A 6,856-nucleotide genomic window follows, 5' to 3' on the forward strand; every position below is an offset into this window, starting at 1 on the left:
ACGAGCTCAAAACAGAGAAATGGAAAGCTTGTGTTTTTAAAATGGTCAAGTCCATGAATCGCGTAGAAGACTGGTTTTATTGTAAAATATAATGTATAATCAAATGTATAAACTTTCATGTAATAAAAGACTGTACTTAAATATTTTGTCTCATTGAATATGTTGACCGTTAAAGAGAAGCGTCTCGTAGATGGAGTCTATTACAATTTGAATAATGGAGGTGCATTTCTGAGCCCGACTAAAGTTCATCAAGTATTGAAATCCCGCGGATTCACATCACCGGGTCTTTATAAGATTAGAAGATATATTCAAAGTCTAGACGATTATAGCTTACAAAAACCAGTCAGGCGATCTTTCAAGAGAGCACGAGTGGAAGTCTCTGGTCCTCGTGAGGAATTTCAAGCCGATCTTGCAGATGTATCGAACCTCTCCAAACAAAACAATAGCATTCGGTTCCTTCTCGTAGTCATAGACGTTTTCTCTCGCTTCCTATGGGTTGAACCTACAACGACGAAAACGACGAAAGACGTATTAGATGCCTTCAGAAAAATAATAGATAGGGGAGAAAAGCCGAAACGTCTGTATACCGATGCAGGCAAAGAATTTACTGGGAACCTGATGAGACAGTACTGTAAAGACAATGACATCAAATACTTTACAAGTAAAAATGATACAAAGGCATCCGTAGTAGAACGCGTCATAAGGACTTTAAAGACCATGATGTATAGATATTTCACCAAATATAGAACTTATGCGTATGCAGGTAAATTGCAAGATTTCGTTAGGAGCTACAATGCCACACCTCACAGATCTTTAGCTGGCACGGCGCCTAAAGACGTAAATAAACATAACGAAGCCGATCTATTTGCCTACATGTATCTTAGAAATATAATACCTCTCCAGAAGAAATCAAAGGTTAAGAAATCAAAATTCCGATTTAAGGTAGGAAGTCTAGTTAGAGTATCGCACCTAAAGCAACCCTTTACGAAAGCTTATCAACAGCAATGGAGTTCAGAAATATTTCGGGTTAACAAACGTTTCTTACGTCAAGGAATACCGCAATATCAACTGAAAGACTTTCTGAATGAACCGATCACTGGAAACTTTTATCAATCGGAACTACAAAGAGTAGACAAAGACGAAAACGCATTATGGTATATAGAGGAAAAACTTAAAAAACGAAAAAGGAACGGACAAATCGAGTGGTTCGTTAAATTTGAGGGTTGGCCGTCTAAATATAACCAGTGGATAGCCGAGAAAGACATCAGTGATGTAAACAAAGCCTAAGATGTCGCATTACGTAGTCATTCACAGCGATGGCAGTGAGAAGTACTTTTCACAAAACAAGCCCTACCACTTCGGTGTACATCTTCAAACACCGTTAAATCTGCCCGGGGCATGGAAAGTAGCATTATTGGACATCACATTAAGTACGAGCGGAACAAAAACGAAGGAGAACTTATACTTACACAGTGACGTGTGTGATGAAAGTTTGATCGATGGTGAAAAGCAGACTCTACTCCGACCCATCAGAGCACTAAAAGTGGCCAACTGGTCGCAATCGTTCACCGTTCCATACTATTTACCTGTAAAAAAGTCGGAAGTGAGAGATATAGAATTTTATATAAAGAACCGAAAGAACGATTTCGCTTCATTCTTGAAAGATCGGGCGACGATTACACTTCACTTTAAACAATATCCATTTCTATCATGAATGTTTCCAAGATGTACGTCCCCAATGTGGGCAAATGGATGAAGTATTATCAAGAGGTGGCACGTGGGAAAGAAAATTCTTATATAGACAACACTGAACGAAACGTAAAACAATTCGGTGGAGGATTATCTCAGAATTCGAATGAATTCATGATTCCTATCGACAAAAGCGGCAAGGAAGGAGAAAAATCGTTACCTACCCGTGAGGTGAACGTCAACATGGTCTCTCCGTCCCAACAAGTAGTAGAACAAGCCAAGTCCGAGATAAAAAGGAAACGAGTCTCACGTCGTCGTCAGTCTGCCAGGAAACGTCGAGGTGTACGCACCTCACGAGCTCAGCTGAAGAAACCAAAAACGGATAAAGCAAAGCGGAAGGCAAGCATACTGAAAAGGAAAGTAAAAAAAACAAGTAAAAAGAAAATCAACAAACAAGAAAAAAAGAAATCTCATATCACAATGGCTACGTTAAACAAAGACTTTTTTAGGGAGGCACAACCGTCAGAATTGGCCATATTCGATCTACCACCAACACAGACTGCCGTAGAAAACATATACTATCAAGACGTGTTACCGATATCTCAGATTACGAGCGATTCTGTGGTTGAATTCGTCGTAAGTGGTCAGAACGGATTAGAATTGATTGATTTTCGGAACAGTCTAATTTATGCTAAAGTAAAAATAACCAATGCAGACGGAAGCGCCATATCCCTTACTGATGACGTAGGACCCATCAATTTGTTATTGCCTTCTCTTTTTTCACAAGTGGACGTTACTCTACAAGGTAAGACCATCGTATCTACGACGAGCCATTATCCTTACAAGGCCTACATACAAAGTCTTCTGAAATACGGTAAAGAAGCGAAATCGACCCAATTGAGTACCCAGCTGTGGTTCGAGGACGATGAGGGGGACCATTGGATGATCAATAGTCCAAGAACCCCGGTTTTCAAACGCGTGGATTGCTAAGAAGAAGGAGCTCAAATGTTTCGAAGGTGGAAAGTGGTAGTAGATTCTAGTCGGACCGCTCTATCACGATTTGATTTAAAATGGATAGAGTATATATTGAATACCTTGATCAATCGTTCAACATCAAGCCGACTGTTATCAGATCTAAACCGAGTTTGTGTTTTTTTCTGTTGTCCGGCAACAGCATGCGCCTGATTACAAGGTAGCATTCGAGGACTATTCGATTGAGAGTGAGCAAAGTCGATGATACATAACCCATGCCGTCCATCTATGCACAAAGGTCAAAGCGTTTTAGAGTTAGACTAAGCGAACAAATATCCCTCTTACACAGAACTATGGTACAAGCAGGATGGACCCATTCCCCTCATTGGAACCACAAACTTTACCTATGACCAACATATTTCAAGGCGTGAGAACCATAAACCTGGTAGTGGTCGGATACGTAAATGCTACTGGAACTACCGGTGATTACGAACAGAATCCTTGGTTTTTCCAACCGTATATGACGTCACATCTATAGGACTCTTCGTGGATGGAATACCGGTGGGAAGGTAACGCTTTAAAGCTAAAATATTCGACAAAAGGTGGTCAGACTTCTATTTCCGTTCTACATAACATGTTACAATCGACGGGGAAATGGGCCTCAACGATGCCGGTTCTGACATAGAAAAGGGACGACATTGTCAAAAGGATATGCCATTTTACACCTTTGAATTGGAACCACTTTTGTGAGAAACCAATCAATACCTCACCTTATTCAAACAATTGGGAACAGTCAGATTGGAAGCCATATTTGGGACGGCACTGACGGAAGCGGGTGTTTCGTGTCATTTACTGGTGAATATCCGGGTTACTTTGAATATCAACGCTGCTAGAGATATTAGTGCTACCATGAACACTACACAATTGACGTTGCGTCATTAGATTGCGCGATCCCGTAATGGGTGAAAAAAAAAAACAGTCTATGGGGGTTTCATGCGCGGGACGAGATGCCGGAGCGTCATACATAAACGATTTCCAGTCGAGGTTCATCGTCAATTACGGAGACAGCAGACTGACCCACGGGGGGGGGGGGAAGGACACTGGTTAGCCTTTTTATCTGTCAATCTAAGGTCGAGACTTGATAAGATTCTTTGACAAGGGTTCATGGCCACTTGCCGAGTATTATTTTCTCGTTTTTAGACAGCGCATAACACTTATAACGATTAAACCGATTGCTCAGAGCAGAGTAGTCACATCCGATAAGTGTGCGGTCAATATTGTTTGTTTGTTGTAATCTACTGAATCGGTGCCAGAGGCATGACGATGAACAATAAGCTTTGTTTCTTTTTGTTTGTTTGATTTGGTAACGTAAATTTTAACAGCTATGGTTCCATTAAGGACGGCCTCCCATGCATGCGGTGTATTGCGTGTTTGTTAGCTGTGCGAGGTGAGTGTACTGGGAGACTGCCATGGTATGTTTGTGGAATGTGTTATTCTTGTATAGTGGAACATATTGCCCTTTTTATAGTGCTATATCACTAAACATTGTCAGATCATTTTGGTAATAATTTAGAAGCCAATTGACAGGATTGAAAGTTTTACCCAATATATTCAGAAACACGTTCCTAAGTGTTTTTGTAAAAACACAAACCATTCAAACTGTTAGTGCTGAATTGTAAATAAAATTTTGTAGAGAAATTGCATTTTCTGAAATAAAATGTAAATAGCAAAGTTTCGTGTTATTGTCTTTATTTTACGATCGACCATGGCTTGGTATGATTCGGAAAGATTGACGACTGTATAGTGGAGGGAGTAGATAGTGTACCTCTCATGAAAATGTTTTGTGTGAAATCGCACCACAAGAACTTCACCGTGATGTTTTAGTACAAAACGTATTCCAGAAGGGGAAGGTCATGCGCACACTAAGTCTAAATACACAATATTTCTTACTGTTTAAAAATTATAGAGATCAATCGCAAATAGAAGCTTTGGGGAGACAGATATTTCCCAGACAGAACGCTTATTTCAGAGAAGCGTATCAACTAGCAACATCGAAAAGATACGGTTATTTGTTAATCGATGTCTCACCTTCAACTCCAGACGTAAATATCATAGACCTGCACTCAGAAGTTCCCCCACTTCGCACCAATATCTTACCGGGAGAGGACACGGTGTTGTATTTTCCTAAAAAACAATGAAAAGTTTAGTCGAATTCTGGTTGATAGCATCTGACAAACAGAAGGAAGGTATCTTGTTAACATTAAGAGATCAGCAACTCAAGTTTGTTATAGAAATCATTCATAACATTGCGACAGATAACATCTCCATTTCCGAGGAGGATAAAAGATATATAACCAAACACAAAGCGAGTATACACTCAGTGCTAGCAAGAGGAATCAGCAGAAGACAGAGAAGGCGGAGACTACTAAAAATACGTAAAATATTAGCCGTATTCTTTAAAAATTACTTGAAATGGCTAGAGCAATGATACTGATACCGAAGGCAAAATACGAGGACATCGTAAAGAAAATCGACGATTCTACAACCACCACATCGAAAATTAACAAGTCAGAAGATATGAACACTAAACACGAAGGTAAGAACTCTTATCAGTCGAAGGATTACGTCATTCACATTAAGAATTTAACGGAAAAGAACGAGTTGGAGGATGACATCACGCCATCTGATGAAAAGAATGTCGATAAGTCCAGGGAGGAGTCCACAGAAAAGTCCAGTGTAGAATCAACCAATGAGCCCACATCACTAAGACGGAGCATGCGTAAAAAAGCGAAAAGTCAGCGAGGTGGAAAACTTGTTTTAAAGTCCACGCCTTCTCGATTCGAGAACAATCTTAATCGAATCAAACGTAAGTGGCTTTCATTCAAGATATAAAACCCGACGGAATAAGACATACACCAAAGCGAAACTATGGCAATTCGATACTTTGACGATTTGCTCCATTCGGTATCTAGTGGAGACGAAAATGCCATACAAACAGTGAAGAAATTGAAACGGATGTTAAACTCTGTTGATTTATCTCCCACTAAGAAACCTAGAAACGAAAATATTGTACTAAAAGATAGACAAAATGTGACAAATTGCGATGTGTGTGGTAAACAATGCCTTACCGAAAGGAAATTGAAAGTACACACGAAGAGACATTTTCGACAATCGGCATGTAATGTGTGCGGGAAAACATTTAACGATCTAAGCAACTTAATGAGACACGTGGAATCACACAATAATGAGAATTCATTCAAATGTCATGTGTGTGGAAAGTCCTTCACGAGGAAATATAACATGAAAAATCATGTGAACAAAAGTCATGGGCAGACTGGAGGTGATCTCTCGATACCAATCCTTTCAATATTCGATCGACCGAGCATTCTACTAGTAAATCACCTACCAACATGGCATCACCGCAGCCGGGACCTTCCGGTATTCAGTCGCCGCAGCCGGGACCTTCCGGGTATTCAGTCGCCGCAGCAGCCGGGACCTTCCGGGATTCAGTCGCCACAGGCGGGACCTTCCGGTATTCAACCACCTGTAGAACATACATATTCTGACGATGAGTGAGAAGCTAACGTTAGAAACATATATCCAAATGTAGAGGACGGTAGTGACATACTCACATTTTTTGCTAATACCAAAACGGAAGTCATAGAACATATAACAAATTTGTGTGAAAGGTTGAATGGAATTAAGTGGTATTTGAACATTCGTATGTTACTGGAAAAGGAAGCTAGAGAAGGTAATGTAGTACAGACCACCCCACATTTTCTTAGTAAAACATGCATTTTGATGCCAGACGAATCTAATCTAGAACACGATATCAATGTAGCTTATGAGAAAATGTTTGCCTCCTTTGAGGAATTCGTTCGAAAAGGGTCTGCATGGGTACTCAAGAAAATCATCAAGTTAGAAATACACGTTGCCAATTACTCACCTCTCAGTGGTTCTTCTTACATACCGACTCCATCAACTTTCAAACGTCATGATATAGTAAATATCTTTAATCGTGACGAGAAGTGTTTCTTATGGTCCATTTTAGCATCTCTCCATCCCGCCGATACCCTATCCGAACGCGTCTCGCATTACGAAAGGTACGAAAGTGAATTAGATATGACGGGTATCAAGTATCCCGTTTCCATCTCGCAAATAAACAAATTCGAAAGACAGAACGGTGTGTCGGTAA

At 40.2% G+C, this 6,856-nt stretch overlaps 1 pseudogene; it reads right to left on the reverse strand.

Annotated features, from left to right (window-relative positions):
• Positions 1-330: 330 nt before the first annotated feature.
• Positions 331-3,506, reverse strand: LOC138309586 (uncharacterized; annotated as a pseudogene).
• Between the last annotated feature and the right edge of the window lie 3,350 nt (positions 3,507-6,856).

Source organism: Argopecten irradians, chromosome 15 (genome assembly GCF_041381155.1).
Source record: "Argopecten irradians isolate NY chromosome 15, Ai_NY, whole genome shotgun sequence".
NCBI classification, from domain to species: Eukaryota; Metazoa; Mollusca; class Bivalvia; order Pectinida; family Pectinidae; genus Argopecten; species Argopecten irradians.